Source organism: Lemur catta, chromosome 1 (assembly GCF_020740605.2).
Source record: "Lemur catta isolate mLemCat1 chromosome 1, mLemCat1.pri, whole genome shotgun sequence".
Lineage (NCBI taxonomy): Eukaryota > Metazoa > Chordata > Mammalia > Primates > Lemuridae > Lemur > Lemur catta.
Genome location: NC_059128.1, coordinates 94,793,664 through 94,814,114, shown reverse-complemented (window position 1 = coordinate 94,814,114; position 20,451 = coordinate 94,793,664). Strand labels below are relative to the sequence as shown.

Sequence of the window (20,451 nt, the reverse complement as noted above, 5' to 3'; positions counted from 1 at the left end):
CCTACAACAAAATGAATATTTACTTGAAATAGAACAAAAAAGACTACAAATACCTTCTTAGTTGAAGTCAGATTTGTGCCTATCTTACAAAAACTTTCAGTTTTCAGAGACTGTTGACATTTAGAACTAAAGACAAAGGGCCAGGTGCAGTGGTATATGCCTGTAATCCTAGCTCCTCAGAAGGCTGAAGCAGGAGGATCTCTTGAGCCCAGGAGTTTGAGGCCAGCCTGAGTAATATAATGAGACCCCATCTTTAAGGAAAAAAAAAAAACTGAAGAGAAGGGACAGAGGGACTACAGCCCTATGGAAATGTTTACTGTCAGTGTCAGGCCAGGCTCAATGGCTCATGCCTGTAATCCCAGCACTTAGGGAGGCTCAGGCAGAAGGATCATTTGAGTTTGGGACCAGCCTGGGCAATAGTGTAACGCCGTCTCTACAAAAAAAAAAATATTTAGCTGGGCATGGTGGCATGTGCATGTAGTGCCAGCTATTTGGGAGGCTGAGGCAGGAGGATCACCTGACCCCAGGAGCTTGAGGTTGCAGTGAGCTATAACGATGACACCACGCTCTAACCCAAGCAACAGAGCAAGACCCTGTCTTAAAAAAAGAGTCAGTTTGCTAATTCACAAGAAAAGAATTCTCTGCTACTCCATGATTAAAGTTTTTAAATAACCTTTGGTCTGACCTTAATAAAAGTCCTTTCAAACTAAACCATGTACACTGGTAATAGCTCCATCTACATACAATCATTAATGATTTGTCATACATGATTTCTTATGTAAACTAACCCACTGCTTTGACTCCAGTAAGTTATATAAATGATACCAAGTCATCTCAATCTTTAATCTACATTTTATCAACTTTCAAATATGGTATAGTTTTTAGCCCCTCCATCCTGAACCCTTATTATGGACAGAATCACATTTGAAATCTACACCAGTCCTTTAGTATACTGTCCGTACCACTTAAAATTTGAAGTGATATACTTTCACTAAGCATTCCAGTTTATCCCTGAATTCTTCCTAAATTCTTGGGTAGATAAATCTAATCTCACGAAGTTATTTGATTTAATCAAGAAAAGCCTAGGCAGCTAGGAAAAAAAATATGTTGGAAATAATAAATGTTAATATTTCTGGGATAATTCCCGAGACTCCTTTATATTTTTCTGTATTTTCTAAAGGATTTATTCATGTTCTAATCAGAAAATTAAAAAAATAATAGTTAAGCATCTATCATCATTTGTACTAGAAGCTTTAATCTGGCTTGATAAAAAAAAAAAAAAGTAGAAATTCTCTAATGTTTTCATCCTTGAATGGTTTCATACCACAATCATGGTCTTACCAGTTCTCTAGCTGCCTCTCCATTTTAACATGTCTTCTTAAAAAACAAAAACAAACATAAACTCTTACCATTAGTTGTGCAGAGGCTTATCAAATGCATCTTTTTTCTTTCTCCTAATTTCCAGGTTGTGCCCGATCACTTTGTGGGCTTCCTTGGCCTTGATTGAAAATGTTTCAATACTTTTAAAGATGCCTTTCTCTTCGCCATAGCCTCTAAAACTGCGCCAAATTACCACCTGTTTTTTACTGTCCTTTTGATCCCTTGCTTTAACATGGACTTCAAATATGATGATTTTTAAGTCTTTAAACTTCCAGTAGGTTATTTACTTTTTAAAATTATTCTTTTTGCTCTCCCTAATGTATAGAGGTCAATTTCCTAAAACTGAATCCCTATATGATAGTTTTTGTTCTTCCTGTCTCTGAAGAATGCTGAACTTAATCATGGTATGATTATTATTAAATAATGCTTGACCTACAGAAAACTGTATCAATTCTTGTTTGTTGCTCAAGGTAAAATTAAACTTATTTCTCTGCTTTGTAGGCTCTAAAACTGAATTGTAGGGAGTAGTTTATCTTAGTCAAAACTACATTTTTGGACAGACCTAGTGGCTCAAGCCTATAATCTCAGCACTTTGGGAGGCCAAAGCAGGAGGATCACCTGAGGCCAAGAGTTCGAGACTAGCCTGGGCAACAGAGCAAGACCCCATCTCCACAAAAATGTTTTAAAAAATTAGCCAGGTGTGGTGGTCCCAGCTACTCGGGAGGCTGAGGGAGGAGCATCACTTGGGTCCAGGAGTTCGAAGCTGCAATAAGCTATGATCAGGCCCCTACATTCTGGCTTGGCAACAGAGCAAGACCCTGTCCCTAAAAAACAAAAACAAAAAACTACATCTTCACATTTGCTTTCACTGAAGTATTTAATCAATTTATGTACAAAGAAACCCCTCATTACCACCTGGCCTAATTTTGCAACTTCTCAGTCTCCTCTAAACGTTTCCAGCTCACTCATATTATTTTGATTAAGACTGTGACATTTTTATTTTCATTGATCTACTTTTTTGAGATAGGATCTCATTCTGTTGCCCAGGCTAGAGTACAGTGGCATCATTATAGCTCACTGCAGCTTCAAACTCCTGGGCTCCAGTGACCTTCCTACCTCAGCCTCCCAAATAGCTGGGACTATAGGCACACACCACCACACTCGACCTAACATTTTTATTTAAGGATTTCAACCGTCCAAGATTCCATACCCCTTCCTTTGTTATAGGAAAAAATTTAATATTACTAAGGTGTGTTATCCCTTATAAAAAATGTAGTCCCTTGCTACCTTTATCATTCCTATGAAGTAAAGCCTAACAGCACTATATCTTAACAGTCTCCTTCCATCAAGTATCTGTGAATTAAAGCATTGTAATATTATTTTGCCTTTCAAGAAAGGAGGAAAAAGAAAAAAAATTACATAAGGATGGCAGAAATGACACTAATAATGTTTATGCCAGTAATACTTTTAAATAAATCCAATGCTTAAGATCACAGAGTCAAGTATAACATATAGATTTGTTGTTGGAAGAAAATGTCATTTCACCATTATGTTACCTACCCAAATATGACCTTGTTAATACTGAATTTCTTTTTTCTAGAAAAGCTCCATAAGACAAAGAATATTGCCAGACATAGCCCTGCACTTCCCACTCTGTCAGGCAGTGTTATGGTACTCATCTGAACTCCACATTGCCTAGATTTCTAGGATTGGAAGGTCCTACTAATACAAAACACAGAAACATTATTACAAACAAAATAGTAGCAAACTAAGCTACGTTAAACTTCTTTTACTAAAAAAAGCAATACAACTTGGTTAATTAAACTAATATCTTTTCAACCAGTAAAGAAAACAAAACAACATCCATTTGAATCAACAGCTGCTGGCTTTAAAGTTCACTATATTAGTAATATGTTATTGTACCACGTAAGCATACGTAGTGAGAATGTATGACTTCAAGTTTGATATTTAGCAAATCCTTCCAGAGATAGGCAACATGAAATCTGCCTAGAAGACCACCCAACACTATAACCCTATCTTCCTAAAAGTAAGGGCCAGGAGCAGTGGTTCACGCCTATAATCCTAGCACTCTGGGAGGCCGAGATGGGAGGATTCCTTGAGCTTAGGAGTTCTAGACCAGCCTAATCAAGAGCAAGACCTCGTCTTCTAATTTAAAAAAATAAAATAAAATAAATAAAAAAATAAAAGTAACAGATTTTTCTTAGCATGGATCTGAATTCATTAAGAATCTTTATTCTGCTGGGCATGGTGGTATGTGCCTGCAGTCCCAGCTACTGGAGGGAGGGGAGGGCTGAGGCAGGAGGATCACTTGAGCCTAGTCACTCAAGGCTATAGTGTACTATGGTCATGCCTGTAAATAGCCAGTGCATTCCACCCTGGGTAGCATAGCAAGACCCCACCTCCCAAAAGAAGAAGAAGAACCTTTAGGTCCAGTACAGCAGCCTGAGCAACATAGTGACACCTTGTCTCTACCAAAAAAAAGAAAAAGAATTAACTGGTCATGGTGGCACAAGCCTGTATGGTCCCAGCTACTGCAGAGGCTGAGGCAGGAGGATCACTTGAGCCCAGGAGACTAAGGCTTCAGTGAGCTATGAGGACACCACTACACTCTAGCCGAGGCAACAGCATTGAGACCTTGTCTCAAAAAAAAAAAAAAAAAGAACTTTTATTCTACTATTACATCAAAAAGACCACATTTTTACAAAATAGCAAATGGGTCTTCCTGTGTACTGCAACTGCACAAGTTAGTGGTATAACTAAAAACAGAGTAACAGGTCCCAATATACCCTCAGCTACCTCAAATAGCACACAGAATAATAAGCTGAGAACTTGATGTCCATAAGCTGCACCCCACATGACACAAGAACAGAAATAAGACATTCCATCTCTTGTATATTAGGTATGAATTCTGGCACCCAACCAATTACTGAAACAGCAGTTTGGCCTAAGGAACTTCTATTTCCTATCAACTTCAAATCTGGAAAAAAGGGAAGAGGTAACAGGAAAAGTAAAGAAGAAGAAGGGTTAAAAAAAGGTTAGAAAGGAAACTGCACGAAAACTTACAATGCACAATTCAAATAAGAGAGTATCTGGACACAGACATCTTCATCTTCAGGCTGCTGAATTAGGTACTGAGACTTCTAAAATACAGCTAATGTCTTGAGAGAAAGTCAAAGCACCACAAACCTGAAAATTCACCTTTGAAGCTGGGAATGTAGTGCACACTCTTGAATTCTTATTTTTAAAGAGCTACCCCAAATAAAGTTGCTGGAGCCTTGCTAGAAAGAGGGAAGGTCATGATACTGGGCTTTCCCTTTGAGGAAGGAGAAAACTCAGAGGCCTAATTCACCCATTACAGGCAGCCAAGGCCCAGTCAGCAGAAGGGTAAATCCCACCCCTCAGGAAACTGGTTATAAGGCCTCCAGTTCTACCTCTGGTGTCTTCCAGATATGACTGACTGCAATTTTCACCCTGATTAACTTCCAGGAATGCCAACAGAGAAGCAGCCAGGAGAAAAGAACATAACGCCTAGCTATTTCCTCTCAATGTCAGCTGGACTCTGAACAACTGCAGACACTGTTTCTTTCTCTTTGCTGGGCAGAAGAGCACCCACCAACCTCAGGGAAGTGCCTAACAACCCTGGAACACATTAGCATCACATTTCTCAAAGATGCCAACTTTGATCATCTTATTTAAAGCTGTAGCCCTCCTACCTCTCCCACCTAACTGTCCTCCACACTTCCAATCCCCCTTACCCTATTCTATTTTCCCCCATATCATTATCATCCTCCTAATATAATTACTTATTATCTTTATTTCTATCTTCTTCTACTAAAAGATAAAATCCATGAGGTTGGGACTTTTTGATTATTTTGTTCACTGATAGATCTTAAGCAGCTAGAATAGGGCCTTGCATACAGTGGGACATCCAATAAATACTTATAGAATAAAAGAAGTAAATAAGGAACTAAAGAGACCACCCAGAGGTCAACCACCTCCAGAGGGCCCAACAATGCCTATATTCCTCTAACAGAACCAGTGTGGTTCCTGTGACTAACCTACCTGGGTCTCCACCTGCCATGCACCACTCCCATCCCCCTCCTCCAAGTTTTCCATCAGCTAAGATGTATGGAACCACAGTACTGCTACAAGCAGTAAAGAGGACAAATCCTTGTCCTTGAATCTGAAGGATTTCTCAAGGGTTTCATAGTCTGCCTTGTTCCTAGTTTACTCAATTTGGAATAAAATATGTTGAATGTAAGTTAACATAGCATGAGAGGAGGTCTGGGAAAAAAAATCACAAGTTCCTTTTTTCAAGAATCAAATTCTAATTCAATTCAGCAAGCATTAATTAAGCATAAAGTTAAATTCAAAGCACTGGGCTAAGAGTTTTGGGGAACAGAGAAAACACAGGTCTCTTATAGATCTTAAAACGAGGAAGAAAATATATTCACAAATAATTATAATGAAAGACAATATGTGATAAAGTGCTATAATAGACATCCTAAGCAAAAAGTTAAACAGAGGATACAGAGGAAGATGAAATCAATTCTAGAGATAGGTGAGTGGTTAGAAATTGGGTCAGAAAGGCTTCGGTAAGGAAATGAAATTTTTTTGCTAGGCTGAAGGAAAGGGTGAATTTGGGAGTTAAGGCCAGGTCCTGGGGCTCACATCTGTAATCCTAGCACTCTGGGAGGCCAAGGCGGGAGGATCGCTTGAGGTCAGGAGCTCGAGACCAGCCTGAGCAAGAGTGAGACCCTGTCTCTACTAAAAATAGAAAAACTTATCTGGGCAACTAAAAATAGAAAAAATTAGCCAGGTGTGGTGGCATGTGCCTTAGTCCCAGCTTATCGGGAGGCTGAGGCAGGATGAATGGTCAAGCCCAGGAATTTTAGGTTTCTGTGAGCCAGGCTAACGCCACAGCACTCTAGCCTAGGCAACAGAGCAAGACTCTGTCTCAAAAAAAAAAAAAAAAAAAAAAAAAAAAGGAGGCTGAGTTAAGTTGGAGAAATGGGTATAAAGAGATATGGATAAGCCAGGTGCAGTGGGGCCCACCTACAGTCTTGGGAGGTTGAGGTAGCAGGATCACTTGAGCCCAGGAATCCAAGGCTAACCTAGGCAACATAGCAAGACCCTGTTTCCAGGGAAAAAAAAAAGATGGATAAGGTATGGATAGATATGAGAGATATGAAACAAGGCTGAGGAAGGCCAGGTTTGGTCAAGTCATAAAGAATCTTGAATGCTAGCCTATATAGGCAATGGGAACCACTAAAGTTTTTTCAACAAGAATTAAAATGATCAGAATTGTAATTTTAAAAGTCTATGCTGGATTTCTTTGTTACACACTCTTCTAGAACCAAATATTTTTCTTTCAGAGTATTTCAGTTTATAATCATACATTCATTAGTTGATTGACTCCCCACTAGACTACAAGTCCCGACAGGACAGGGATCATGTCTGGCCTTGGCACATAAGTATTCAATGAATATTACCTAAATGAATACATAAAAATTATAATAATATAGCAGCAGTATTTAGTATGGAATATAGAAAGAGGGATTAACCATGAGGTTATTGCAATGATATATAGAAGATGAAGACCTGAACCAGGTCAGATGAAAAAGTGAGACTAAATGGCAAGATATCCAATTTAGTGAATGACTAGATATTTAATTTAGTGAATGATTCGATGAGGTGATGAGGGGAAAAATAAAGGAACGAAATATAAGTCCGAAGTTTTGAGCCACAGCAACTGGAAAAACAGCAATGCTTAGGGGAGAAAAGCACAGGCAGCTTTCAGAAATTACGGACTAGAAGGACATTTAAAAGCAGACACCAAATAAAAAATTTCCCCCTTCCTTATATACCTTTCAGATTCATATACCCATAAGCTTCAAAATTCCATTTCACTTCTTATAGTTCTATTTCTGATAACCATTCTTTTTTTTTTTTTTTTTGAGACAGAGTCTCGCTCTGTTGCCTGGGCTAGAGTGAGTGCCATGGTGTCAGCCTAGCTCACAGCAACCTCAAACTCCTGGGCTCAAGCAATCCTTCTGCCTCAGCCTCCCAAGTAGCTGGGACTGCAGGCATGTGCCACCATGCCCGGCTAATTTTTTCTACATATATTTTTAGTTGGCCAGATAATTTCTTTCTATTTTTTTAGTAGAGACGGGGTCTCGCTCTTGCTCAGGCGGGTCTCGAACTCCTGACCTCGAGCAATCCACCCCGCCTCGGCCTCCCAGAGTGCTAGGATTACAGGCATGAGCCACCGCGCCCGGCCCCTCTGATACAATTCTTTAGGACTCTGCTCTAGAAGCCATCAGTTCCAGAACAAAGATAAATGTTCAGTTTCACACCAAACTTCAGAATTTATAACTGAAGTTTACAAGGTATATCTTGAACTTCCAATTTTGCTCATATAAATGGAAGTTTCATCCCAACCAGGCTCAAAGTCCTCTACCTAGGAATGGTGCTGAGAAAGTTGCTGATAACATACCAAAAGACCACTGGCTTACTTTGTACACAAGATAGAGCAGACACTGCTGTCTTCCTCTACAAATAATGAACTACAGTCTAAGAAATGATAGGTGCCAGCATGCAATGTGGCCTCACTGCCAGGATCTTGATTTCATGCTGTGGTCTGATTTCCAAAGGTTTCGTGGCACTTAAACTTATCTACAAAAACTACTTATATTTATAATATAAGTCCTTCTAAAATCTCACATTCAAGTAGAACACTTCACAATGTAACCTTTAGATTACGTGAAAATTAGTAATGTGCTACAGATGGCTGGGAATAAAGTAAAGCACTCACAGGACTTTTTTGAGTCCAAAACAAACAATAGTTCCACCCACCAAATTTTTCTATTCTAGATCAATAGGTGTTTTAAGTACAAATTTAAAAAGAGTGAATGCTACTTCCAATATTCAAAGGTAAATTAAACGTGATTTTTGCTACATTAACAAAAGACTAAGGACCGTCATCCTCTTAACCAATAAATAGCCGCTACTGAAAGTCCCACATCAAAGAATTAACTGGGAAATGCTGATAAAAATCCTAACTTGGGGAATTAACAACTTGGTTATGCATTGCTGAAAGCAAAGATTTTCTAACACTATTCTCAATTTCAAAGTTCTTTCAGTCACCCCCAGCTTTTAATTTCTCAGTCCTTTTTAGGGGGTTATTTCAGAGGACCCCTCCCTTGTTAATCATACTTCAGCAAATGTCAATTTGCATTTTCAGCATTAAAAATAAAATAATTTTATTTTTCAAACAAAACATAGTTGGCAACTCATATTCAGTCCCAAAAAATTAATTCAAAGCAGGGTTTCCACTGGTTGGCCAAAAATGGAAAAATGCCTCACCAACCTCCACAATCAGTCCAATTTAGCTCCAAGATTTCACATATAAGCGACTATTAGATCCACAAAGTTACTTCTGATTGATACCTAGCAAATCCTTCCAGACACAATTTCCATATCACAAGCTAAGTAAAGTTCCTTTTCTACAGCTTTCTGACTTCCACTCCTATGTCTTAAACACAGCAGAAACATAAATGCGGCAACTTAGTGAGCCTAGAGAATGAGGCTACAAAACCCTCCAAAAAAAAGATGGCCTAATAAAAAGTACAGGTTTCCAAACAAATCAAAAAGGAGTGAGAGTCAAGCTCCAGGGAACTAAGACTGCACTCATTAGCCCTCCTGAATACTGACTGTATTTTTGACCCAGCAATAAAAAACTGCTCATTTATGTCAAACATTTTTGTCCCATTTTTCCATCACAACCTTGGTAATAGGAAATTCTACAGATAAATGAAACCTTAGAGATTATCTTGTGTAATGTGCTCATTTTACAGATGAGGGAAGTGAAAACAGAGGCATGACTTGCACAAGATCACACAACTAGTTAGAGGCATAGGAATGATCAGAACCGGAGTTTTATGACTCCTAACTCTATGGGGGTTTTTTTTCCTCTATGCTTTGCAAAGCCATACTAGTTTAAAAAAAGAAAACTCTTAGATCTGAAAATATCTTAATTATAATTAAGCCACACAAAAATAAAATTGCATCCACAAAGAGAGAACAAAGTATTAGAACAGGAAGTACCCCCAAATCAACACTTGTTAAAACAAGCAACGTTTGTTCACAGAGCATAGGGGGTTCTTAAGGGTGAATCCTGGCACACATTTTCTGAGGTATTAATTACCACCTGCTAGAATGTGTGTCCTATTCTTCCAACAAATGTACCTCCTCAAGAGGAGGCCACAGTGACTTTTGTGGCAAAGGTTAGGAAAGTGATGCTTCTGGCATAGATCACTGATGGTACAAAAAGAACCCATGAATGTGATGCCAACAATCAAGAAAGGTCTGAAGTTGAAGGGGTGAAGACATTACTGGGAGCAAGTAATCCTGAAAATGGAATAAGAATAAAAATCTGAGAGAAGCTGGCCAGACACTAATGACCAGAGAGCACAATAAAAAGAAGGGAGTTATAGAGCTTGCCTGGCATCAAACAGCTCTCACCTGCAAAAGAAAGGGAGGAAAAGATTCTCACAGAGACAAGAGAAAAGCCCTAGGTTTGCCCCTGAGTGATGGACTAGATATGACCTAATAGGTATTTGCCATCTCTTATTTCTGGGACTCTGATCCAAGAACAAACAGCAAGAGAACCATGAAAAATTAGCCCTGTTGGATCTGGAGTTCTGCCTTGACAAGATATAAAGCTCATTCATAGATCTGACTGTGCTCATGAGACTGCAGTTCAACTCCTGCTGCTAGAGCAAGGGGAGGAGGGAAGGAAGATAGAAAGGGGTGAGAGGGAAAGAGATGGAGGATCTGGGTTGTGACTATAATAGCTACAGTAATTAGAGTGTTTCCAAGCTGCTAGAGAAGTCTTCAGAGCAGAGAACTGGGATGAGAGATGGGGGAGGGGGAGAATCAAGAGGAAGCAAACTACTAAGAATGCTAGGAAAGGATATGTGGTTTGTGAAGTTTTAATAAAACAAACAAAACTATGATAGCTTCATACAGGAAAATCAAGAAGATTACATTTTTTTCCCAGAAGTGAATACTGAACAATTAACTGCCATTGTTAGGCTCCCACTTAAAGCTAGGTTACAAACTAGGTTTAAGCAGATCCTTGTAAAGTCCCTGTCTATGTACTGGTCCATGAGCCTTGACCTCAGAGTCAAAGTTTACCTTACTTTCCCGCAAATCTCTCTCTCTGATAAACAGGTCAGAGCCTTCAGTCCACTTGGGTGGGAAAGGGATTTCTGAACTCTAAAACAGTTAATATGACTTATTTCTCTTCAGTTAACTGTTAATTAGTACCCTGTGAATCCCATTAGATCACGTGTGTGTGTGTTTTTCAATAGAAGGAGTACACAGCCTATTGGCCTAATACAGAAAATGAATGGAAGGCAATAAAAAAGGACAGAAAATAAATACCAAGTTACTTACTTATAAATTTTAGCCTCAGTGCCAGGCATAGCGGCTCACACCTGTAATCCCAGCACTTTGGGAGGATGAGGCAAGAAGATCGCTTGAGGCCAGGAGTTCGAGACCAGCCTGGGCAACACAGTGAGGACCCTGTCTCTACAAAAAATTTTAAAATTTGCCAGGTGTGGTGGTATGTGTCTGTAGTCCTAACTATCCAAGAGGCTGAGGTGGGAGGATTGCTTGAATCCAGGAGTTCAAGGTTACAGGGAGCTATGATCATGCCACTGCATGCACTCCAGCCTGGGCAACATAGCAAGATCCTGTCTCTAAAATAAATAAATAAATTTTTAGCCTCTATGGCACTCCCTATGACAATGGCATGTACATGTGAAAGAAAAATAAAATCATATTAACAGAAGATGATAATCTATAAGAATAATCTGGGAATTTTCAGAAAACCTCAAGATAGAAAAACATTTTCCAAGTTATAGGAAATGTTACACTTGTTTTTAAGATAAATACTGATAATACAGCTATTTCCTTAACATCATTTGGCCCTGTGGTGATGATTTGGTTCTAACAAGTGATATTAATTTCAATGTCGGGGGAAGAGTTAGCAAGGTGCCAGGAGAAACTACAAATTGAGTAAAACAACCAACAGAGGAGATGCAAACTTCACATGGAAAATTATATTCACAACATAAAAATGCAAGCAGATTTCTTGAGTAAGGCATGTCAGGTAGACCTAACAAAATGTCAATTACATCCTTTGCATAAAACCTGTTGGGTATCCTCTCTGGGCTAATCTTTTTCATCACATTGAAAGCAAAGAATTTTCTCCTTTCCATCTCCCTCTAATAAACAAGTACTAGAAACACTGAATTACCACTATTTCCTTCCCATTCATAGGGCATAAAGCCAGATCTCCCAGAAATACAATAGGGCCATGTAGGACCATGTCTAGGGCATGCTACTCAGTAATCTAAAAGAAACAGACACAGAATAATCTCTTTTCTCTATTCTATCATCATCTCACTAACAAATCAACAACAAACAGGCATTAAGAAATATGAAACAAAGTACAATTTCACACATATGAACTGAACCTAAACCACGGAAGACCAAGTATTTTCTTGTCACTGTGGCATGTGATTCTTCAACCACCTGCTCAATAATCCCTCTTCAGCTGCACAGCTGCTGCCAATTCCACATGCCCAGCTAGGCAGGTGCTTTGCTGAATTACCTGTTCCCTAGTGAAAAGAGTCCGTCACTGACACTTAGTGGCCCCAGAACCTGCCTATCAGCATCACCTATCTTCATTTTGTCTGTCACAGCCAACTTTTATCAGAGAGATATCATGAAGGCATATTTAGTACACTACGTGATTTTGTATTTTGTAAGGCTTTTTGTTCTTTGTTTTTAAAGAAAACTGATTTTTAAAAATCAAGTAGAAGTGAGAATCAAGCCACTGAAAAGAAAACTTGCCACACGACATAAAGCTGCCTTATCTAAGAGTGGCCCCATCTACCTGGCAGTATTCCCATCCATGGCCAGTTTTCCACAAGGGATTTAACAATTGCTCAGCTACCTTTTCTACTGGCAGTAGAAGTACTAAGGTGCCTGGCAGAGAACTAATTAGAAAAAGGAAACAGAGTGGGAACTTAGGGAGAACACATATCATTGCTGTACTTAGTATCTGTAGCTAAGCTCAGGCAACAGTGTTCTGAGTCAAATAAATAAGGAGTGGCACTTCCACTTGACAGAGCAATCAGTAAACCCCTCAACAAATTATCCTGTTCCAGTCATTTAGTTGCTATATGCTAATTGCAACATAATTGCTACCAGGAGCCAAAATTATGCTTCCATATCCTCACAAAATAAGCACTAATCTGTCCAGCTATCTAGACCTCTCACAAGAAAATATTTTTTTACCAAGAAGCTGGAGGAAAAATCCAAAACACTCTGAAAGATAGTCACAATCAGAAGACTCAGATAAGATTCCTTGTGGCAAGGGCCCAATTCTGAAGCCACTAAATCTAATCAGGGCAAATTTAATCTGAGGCTTCTGCCTTCACCGTCACCTGACAGCATGCAGAAATAAATGCCAACAGCCCAAGAGCAAAAAGCTTTAGATTCAGTTTAGCTGAGGCTTCACTCGAGTTAGAAATAGTCTAAAGCCAGACAACACCCCCAGTAAGGCCTTAAGACAGTTCTGTTACCAAAAAATACAAAGGTCAGAATAACCTGTTCCTTCTCATCAAAAGCCCAACACCTAACTGGCAGGCCATCATTTTTAAAAAGTCACTGAAATAAGGGATAAGAGAGGTACCATAGTCAGACTCACTGCCTCAGAAAGACCTTTACCCAAACCAAAGGCTAAAGTTCCCATTCAACAATACCCTATGGGAAATGGTTGGCTATTGTGTAGTGTATTGTACAGTACACAACACAGTACAATACTTCTCTCACATTAAGTTTTATTTCTAATCTCTCTTTAAAGTTTTCTTTAAAGTCCTAAATGGAAACCTCTTTTCTAGCCCCAAATAATTTTTTACACAATAGGACATAAATATTATTTGGGCACTTCTATCAGATACATACAATAGGATTCCTTCCAGTTTGTTCTCACCCTTCTCTCATTAATAATCCCTAAGACCTAAATGATTTTTTAAAATGTTCATCTCTTTGGCAAAATTTTCCCTAATACAGAGGCAGATATGGACTTTCTGCACAATAAACAAGTCCTTCCATTAGAGTTAAAATAAATATTAAAAGGAAAGTTTTGTTCCCACAGCCCTTGCCCAGATAGGCAAATTCTGTGGCTTTTTTATTGTGCAATTATTGACCAGGAAGTCACCATTAAAAAGGTACTTGGTCCTTGACTCCCTATCTTAACCCTGTACCGGTTTTTAGTGGTATATTACTATACAAACAAACAAAAATCATTGCATGAGGGTCCCATCTATATAAAAAGAATTAAATATGATGGCTCAAGTAAGAGTAGAAACCTCCCCTTGGAGTCTTCTCTCTTAAGCGTCTGACACAAATGTCATGGTTGAGTCTCCCAGACATTATTCTTCCACAACTTAGTACAGGCTAGCCAAAGAGGCAGGCACAACATGGCTGGCATCCCTATTCTTCTGAAAAATGTGTGCCAATGAGCTCTGCATTGTTCCTCACTCAAAAAGAAGAGCCTTTCTGTCTGGCCTCCTCCAATGGCAAGCCCCAGTCTGGAAAAGGAAGAAAATGGCACTGAGGAGCCTGGGAGATGGAGCATATCCAAAGCTCTCAGACAAGACTTGAACCTATGACCTTCACTGTGTACACAATAGACGGGTGAGAGGGACCGGTTTATCTCTGCTGCAGCAGTTCTCAGCCCTGGGGTAGCACTCCTGATAAAATGACATGACTATTGTGTGTGGCAGCAGAACAGTCATCTCTTCACAACAGCCTAAACCAGCACTCCCTCCCCCAAGACAAAGCAGCAGGGGTGAAATTAACTCAAGGCTGCAGAGCAAAGCCTCATACAGAAAAGAGAGGCCTGTGGGGGCTTGGGGACTCTCCTCAACCCCTGGGGCCCTGGACACATGGCTGGAAACACACAGGCTTTCTCCCCCATCTTTCCCACTCTCATTTGGGTAGGAAGCTGTTTCTTAGAGAATTTAATCATCTGTGATTTGTTCAGAAATATTCCCCCTGAAGGGCTCTGATCTCTCCACCCTGTGTGAGCCTAATTCCTAGAAGCTGAAATGACTGTTTGCTGCTGCCTGTTTCACAAACACACATTAATTGGTCAGATGTGTCTCCTCCTCCTCAACCCCGGAGGGAGGAAGGAGAATCTGAGCAAAGCAGAGATGATCCAACCGTAATTACACATAAAGGGAAAAGAGGGCAGCAAGGGTTTTCCAAACAGGACGGGGTCACAAACCCTCCCGGGGGTGCAAGGATAGCAGTTAAGGTCCAGGCCCAGGGATCCCTCCATCTTGAAGGATAGGAGTAAATGTGACCTGAAGACTGTTAGGGGCACACCCCCACAACCTACTTACTGCACGCTCCCAGCCACCTTGCTCCCCCCTCCTGGGCCGCGCACACGTCCTGCTTCCAACCCTTCGCTCTGAACACCCCCCCCCAACTCCCCGACTAGCCCCAGTCGCCCTGGGCCCCTCACCATACCCAGACTCGCCTCAGAAACTCTCTGGCCTGTCCCTACAACCTGGGCAGACCCTAATCCCCTCCTGGGCACCCCTACCCTCAGCCTGAACCGGCCCGGGCCACGCTTTGAACTTCACCCCGCGCCCCTCAACGCCCCCTCCCCCACCCACGCAACGACCCCCCCCCCCAAACACACCTTCCCCTCGCTCCGCCCCAGTCCCCCAACCCCCACTTCCTCCGTCAGGCGCCGCCGCCCCCGGCCCCCATCAGCTCCTCTCAGCCCCATCGGCGCCGCCGCCGCCTCCCTCCTCCCCCAGCCCCGGCTCCACACAAAGCTCCGGACTCACCGCGCGGCCGGTCCCGGGAGCCGCCACCTCCGCCCGCCCGGGGCCCCGGGCCGTAGAGCAGCCGCTGTTACGGGGCCCAGGCCGCCATCCGTTCCCGCGGCCCCTCCCCCCACCCCACCCCGGCTCCGGCTCTGGCTCTCCGCCCCCTCCCCGCGCCGCTCAGCCCCGCCCGGCCGGTGCCGCTGTGTCCGGGGCCGCGGGTCCCACAGCCGCCGCCACCGCCGCCGCCGCCGCCGCCGCCGCGATCCGGGACAACCAGGATCGCCTGGAAGACCCGGACACTGGACTAACAGGCCTTCGGATCCGGATTTCGTGCTGGTGTGGAGTCTGGAGCGGGTGAGCGCACGGGAAACCCGGAACCTGGATGAAGGAGCGAAATCCTGGGTCTTGGAATGCGCGGTCACCCGAGCCCGGATTACAGAGTGGAAGCTGGGAATGCTGGAAAACCCGGCGAGCCGGTTAAAACAGAGATAAACTCGAAGAAACCCGAATTGGAGAGCTCGAGCCTAACGCTCTCTCCTCGTGGACAGGAGAACTCTTGCTGGACCAGACTTCCTCACAGAGAGGTCTCTGGGGAAGTATTGTACCTTAAATACAGAAGACACCCATTCTGTAGATGTCCTTCAACAGTGAGGGGAGGGAAGGACCCTAGGGGATGTGAACATGAACATCCACAAAGAACAGAAGAGTAACCACAGCTCCTCATGGTTTTATCCATTTTACTCCTTAGTTCAGCAAAGTACCCCAGCCTAATTTTTTATCCTTTGTTCTACAGCTTTTTTTAGGATTACCATTTGTTTTTCTCTCCAAAGTACCCATTTCTAATCTTTCTGTATCTTACACTTCACCATCCTATATCACTAAATCTTGTTGGTTTTTATTATCCAGAAGTTTTATTCTGTCCTTCTCCAACCCCACCATCCTATTTCTACTGATTGTAACTTTTATCTTTCTTTATCTGCCATTCATCTCAGATTGCCCAAGCACACTATCTAGTACACAGTAGTCCATGTTTAAGTGAACCCTCCCCACCCACCTCTCAACTGTGAAACATATATTCTTCCTGATGACCTCCTAAGACTTCCACCCCATTCCATACCAAACAAAAATTTACCTCAATTCTCAAGGCTCCCCATGCCTCGCCCCCTATCATGTCCTTCCTGTGTCCTTCACCATTTTATTCAGCTTTGCAGTTATCTTTCCTTTCTTCCCTTATCCTGAGGCATCCTCCAACAGTACTCTTCAGGATACCATGTGACTTGGAGATAAAGTGAGGTCATAAAATCCCTTTACTCATCTCCATTTCCATACCAAAAAAAAAAAAAAGTAGGAGGACAGGAGGGCAGAGAGGGGTCTTGACAGCTAAAGATGAATACTAAACCTGTCTGGTCTAGGAAAAACAATCCCCCTTTGGTCCACCAATATTCTCACTATTCTAGGAGAGTCCAAACACAGAAATGATCCTGTGACAGCAAACTTTTAATGTATACTAGAAGACGTCACAAGTGAGGATTCAGCTAGTTAGTAGGTGGAGAAAGAGAAGGGTTTAGTGTTTAAGACTTAGATGTTATTTAATTAAGGGCTGAACATTCCAGTAGTCATCTCCTACTGAAGGAACATGACTCTACCATTGGAGAGGACTATACTGCAAAAATAGGGAAGAAAAGCAAACATTCCTGCAGTGAACCCCAATTTTTAGTCAGAGAAAGTTCCCAAGCCTGGAAGAACCACTAAAAAATTTTGAAGTGATCAGATGTTCTCCTGTACAGTAATAGAATCTTAAGTTTTGACTTCCTGTTCCTCTAGACCAAGGATTAGCAAACTCCATCCCACAGGTCACATTAGGCTTACTGCCTGTTTCAGAATGTCCCATGGGCTAACAGTGATTTTTGCTTTTTCTTTTTGTAGAGACAGGGTCTCACTATGTTGCCCAGGCTGGTCTCGAACTCCTGGCCTCAAGTGATCCTCCCACCTTGGCCTCCCAAAGTGCTAGGATTACAGACATGAGCCACCACACCAGGCCTGATTTTTAAATTATTTCTTAAATTTTTAAACAATTAAAAATAATCAAAAGGATATTTCATGATGTGAAAATTATATGAAATTCACATTTCAGTGTCCACAAATAGCTTTATAGGCTCTAGCCAAGCTCATTCATTTACATTATCTATGGATACATTTGTACTACAACAGCAGAGTTGAATAGTTTTAAAAGACTGCATGGTTTGTGTAAAAGCTAAAATATTTGCTACCTGGCCCTTTTCAGAAAACGTTTGCCAATCCCTGCTCCAGACAAGCACTATCTGATAGAACTTTTTGCAATGACGGAAATGTTCTATATCTGTGCTGTCCAATTCTGAAGTCACTAGCCATATATAGCTATCTGAGCACCTGAAATATGGTTAACAGTGACTGAAGAACTAAATCCTAATTTAGTTGAAATTTAAATAACCTCATGTGGCTAGTGGCTACCATATTAGTATAGTTCTAGATTCTTCTCAAATTTTGTATATTGACATTTTTTGTTCCTCATGCCAAAATTTCACTCCATTCCTGTGACATACCTCTCTATGGCTTCTCGGGGCGGCACCCCCACCCCAGCCCCATCTACTACATACACATCCATTTTTCTGACTCCAAGCTAGGATACATTTCCTAGGTTGTCTCTCTGGGATCTCCACTGTCACAACTGAAGTCTGTGTCACTCCATGAATTAAGCCACATTATTCACACACACATAAACGTACAGATATTTATACAAGTTTCTTTGTGTGAGAGGATAGCAGTGTGGTTATGTTCTTTCTTTGCATGAGAGTAGTAGAAATGCCCTCCGAATGCTGGATTGCTTGTTGCTGCTACAGAGTGTGATACGGATCACCTCCCTCCAAACACATTTACAGAAGCTGAGAACAGCAGATATATACTAGCTCTTTGAATCTCAAGGAAAAAAATTCCTTTATCATTGGACTTTCTTTTCTCCCCCAGGCCTAACAAACTGAAGTTAGCTGGTTTCTCTAGTTTAATAGATAACTTGCTTTTTAGTGGTCCTTTTTAGCTAGCCAAGAGAACAACCTCCATGCTGTCTCGATCTTCACTAGGAACTATAGCAAAGGCATTATTTTAAAAAATTACTAAATTAAATGAAATCCACATAAATAAATGGGCTTAGTAGAGACAGTAGTTAAAATGGAAAGAGATTAGGGTTATAGCTCAAAAAAGCCATAACTTTGTATTAATAATTATTTGTAAAAATGATCTTTAAAGTCCAAATTTTTCATATCTTCCTCCTAAGTAAAAATGGATTCCTGTAAACTTCTGACTTAAAAAGAAAAGAGCGAACACCTAGTTTTCTTTATCCAGATTAGTGACAGCAAGGAAAGAAAACCCTTACTCTATTCCAAACATCTAACTATAAGGCCAAGGCTTCCTAAACTCTGATAAAGTCTCCAGTTACATATATCCCCTGCTCTGACCTTATATAAATGAGACTGAGTCCTGCCTGGAAAAACAAAAACAAAAAGCTGAATCCTTTAGGTACTATACAAATTGATAGCAATTGAACCCAACCATCCAAAAGAGGGTACAGATATTTAGACTGCAACAGAAAACTGGCTCAGAAATGTGAAACTTCCCTCAGGCCAAGCTATCCCAGAATTACAGGGTCAGAGCAAAGTGTTATAAAGTACTGAAAGGCTATTCCTGGACGAGTTTGCACTCAGGCTACTAAGAATTTCCATGAGGTTTTAAATTAGGCTATTCATCACTGAGCAACTGAGGGCTATACCCCCAAGTTTCTCCCACACTTCCTCCCAAATGTCTCTGCAAATAAAAGAGAGACCTTATACCATCACCACCATATGAACTAAAGACAGGCTTTCACAGTCTAACTATAAAAAGGAGAACTTTCTAAGTTACTCTACCATTTACTCATGTGGCTCCAGCTGCATATTTTGGATGCTAAGGTGGGTTCTGGTAAACTTGTACAGTCCTTGTAAACTTTCTTATCACTGCACACAAAATGCTTACATAACCTGATCTGTTGCAGCTCCTGAGTTTTTCTTTAGGCATACACACTTAATCTATCCAGGTGGAAAAATCAATCCAGACACCTCTGTCCTCAGGCTGTTGTTGGAATAATTTTTGTTGTTGTTTGTTCTCTATGCACTTCACCTCCTGCCTTTTGGTTTTATTTTGGTGTTAAGAGAGCCAGACAACTCCAGCACAGAATTCAAGATGCTACTGCTTGGTAAACTATTAACTGCATAGGGAACCCAGTATGGCTTCATTAATAGTAGGGTCTGCAGGAGGCCAGAATTATTTTTTTTTTTCCCCTAAAAAAAAAAAGTGCCATTAGCTGTCCTTTCCACTTTCTTCACAGAGGCTAAACAGAAAGAGAATACTGCATGTTTGCATGACCAGAACAAGAATCTGGTGGGTTTTCCCTGGGAATCCAGAGTGATCAGGGCCTGCAGGACCAATGCCTATGCAATAAGCAGGGCTCACAGCTGAGTGAACATCAATGCGTAATGAGTGGAGGCATTTCAATGCAAATAACGCTGAATATGAAGGATTAAAGAAAAGGGAAATTAATCTTTTTCATAACACAGGGCACTTTTTTCCTCTCCCTTACGCTCTCTTTTTTAAGTCATGCACACAGCTGCTGGAGGGAGTCCAACTTCCCCAGTGTGGTGGTGTTGCTTTATAAAAAGCAGAACATACACATTTAAGACCATGAATTTCCTCAGGATGCCAGCAACTGAGATTCTGACAGCTCTTCAGAACAGCCTCAGAAACAAAGTACTTCACCAAGTAGGGCCAGACTGACAAGTAAAAATCTCATTGCACACGAATCTCTTGTTTTTCCAAAGCTCATAGCTTCCTGGGATGTGAATGGTTGTAAAGGTTTGGTTTCAGCATTTGGGGATATTTGGATGCATTTACTGAAGCAATTTTATTCTTCAGTTTGTTTCTAATTGCCCCATCCAAGTGATACTTTTGCAACAAAATAAATAGGGCAGCATCATGCTGCTTTAGCAGGTGGCTCCGTCTCCTCCCAGACTGAACCTTCCATGTTCTGGCTTCTCAAACCAAAGAACAAAGTGGAAACACTTCT

The 20,451-nt window shown here is 41.2% G+C and overlaps 1 protein-coding gene across 4 annotated transcripts in view; it reads right to left on the bottom strand.

The window, feature by feature from the left end:
• The window catches only part of ZNF609 (zinc finger protein 609), a 201,907-nt gene extending 186,504 nt beyond the window's left edge, over positions 1-15,403 (bottom strand). For all 4 annotated transcript variants that reach the window (XM_045540922.1, XM_045540920.1, XM_045540919.1 and 1 more), the window contains exon 1: positions 15,339-15,403. The gene's annotated coding sequence lies outside the window, so the exon portion shown is untranslated. The remainder of the gene's footprint in view (positions 1-15,338) is intronic.
• Between the last annotated feature and the right edge of the window lie 5,048 nt (positions 15,404-20,451).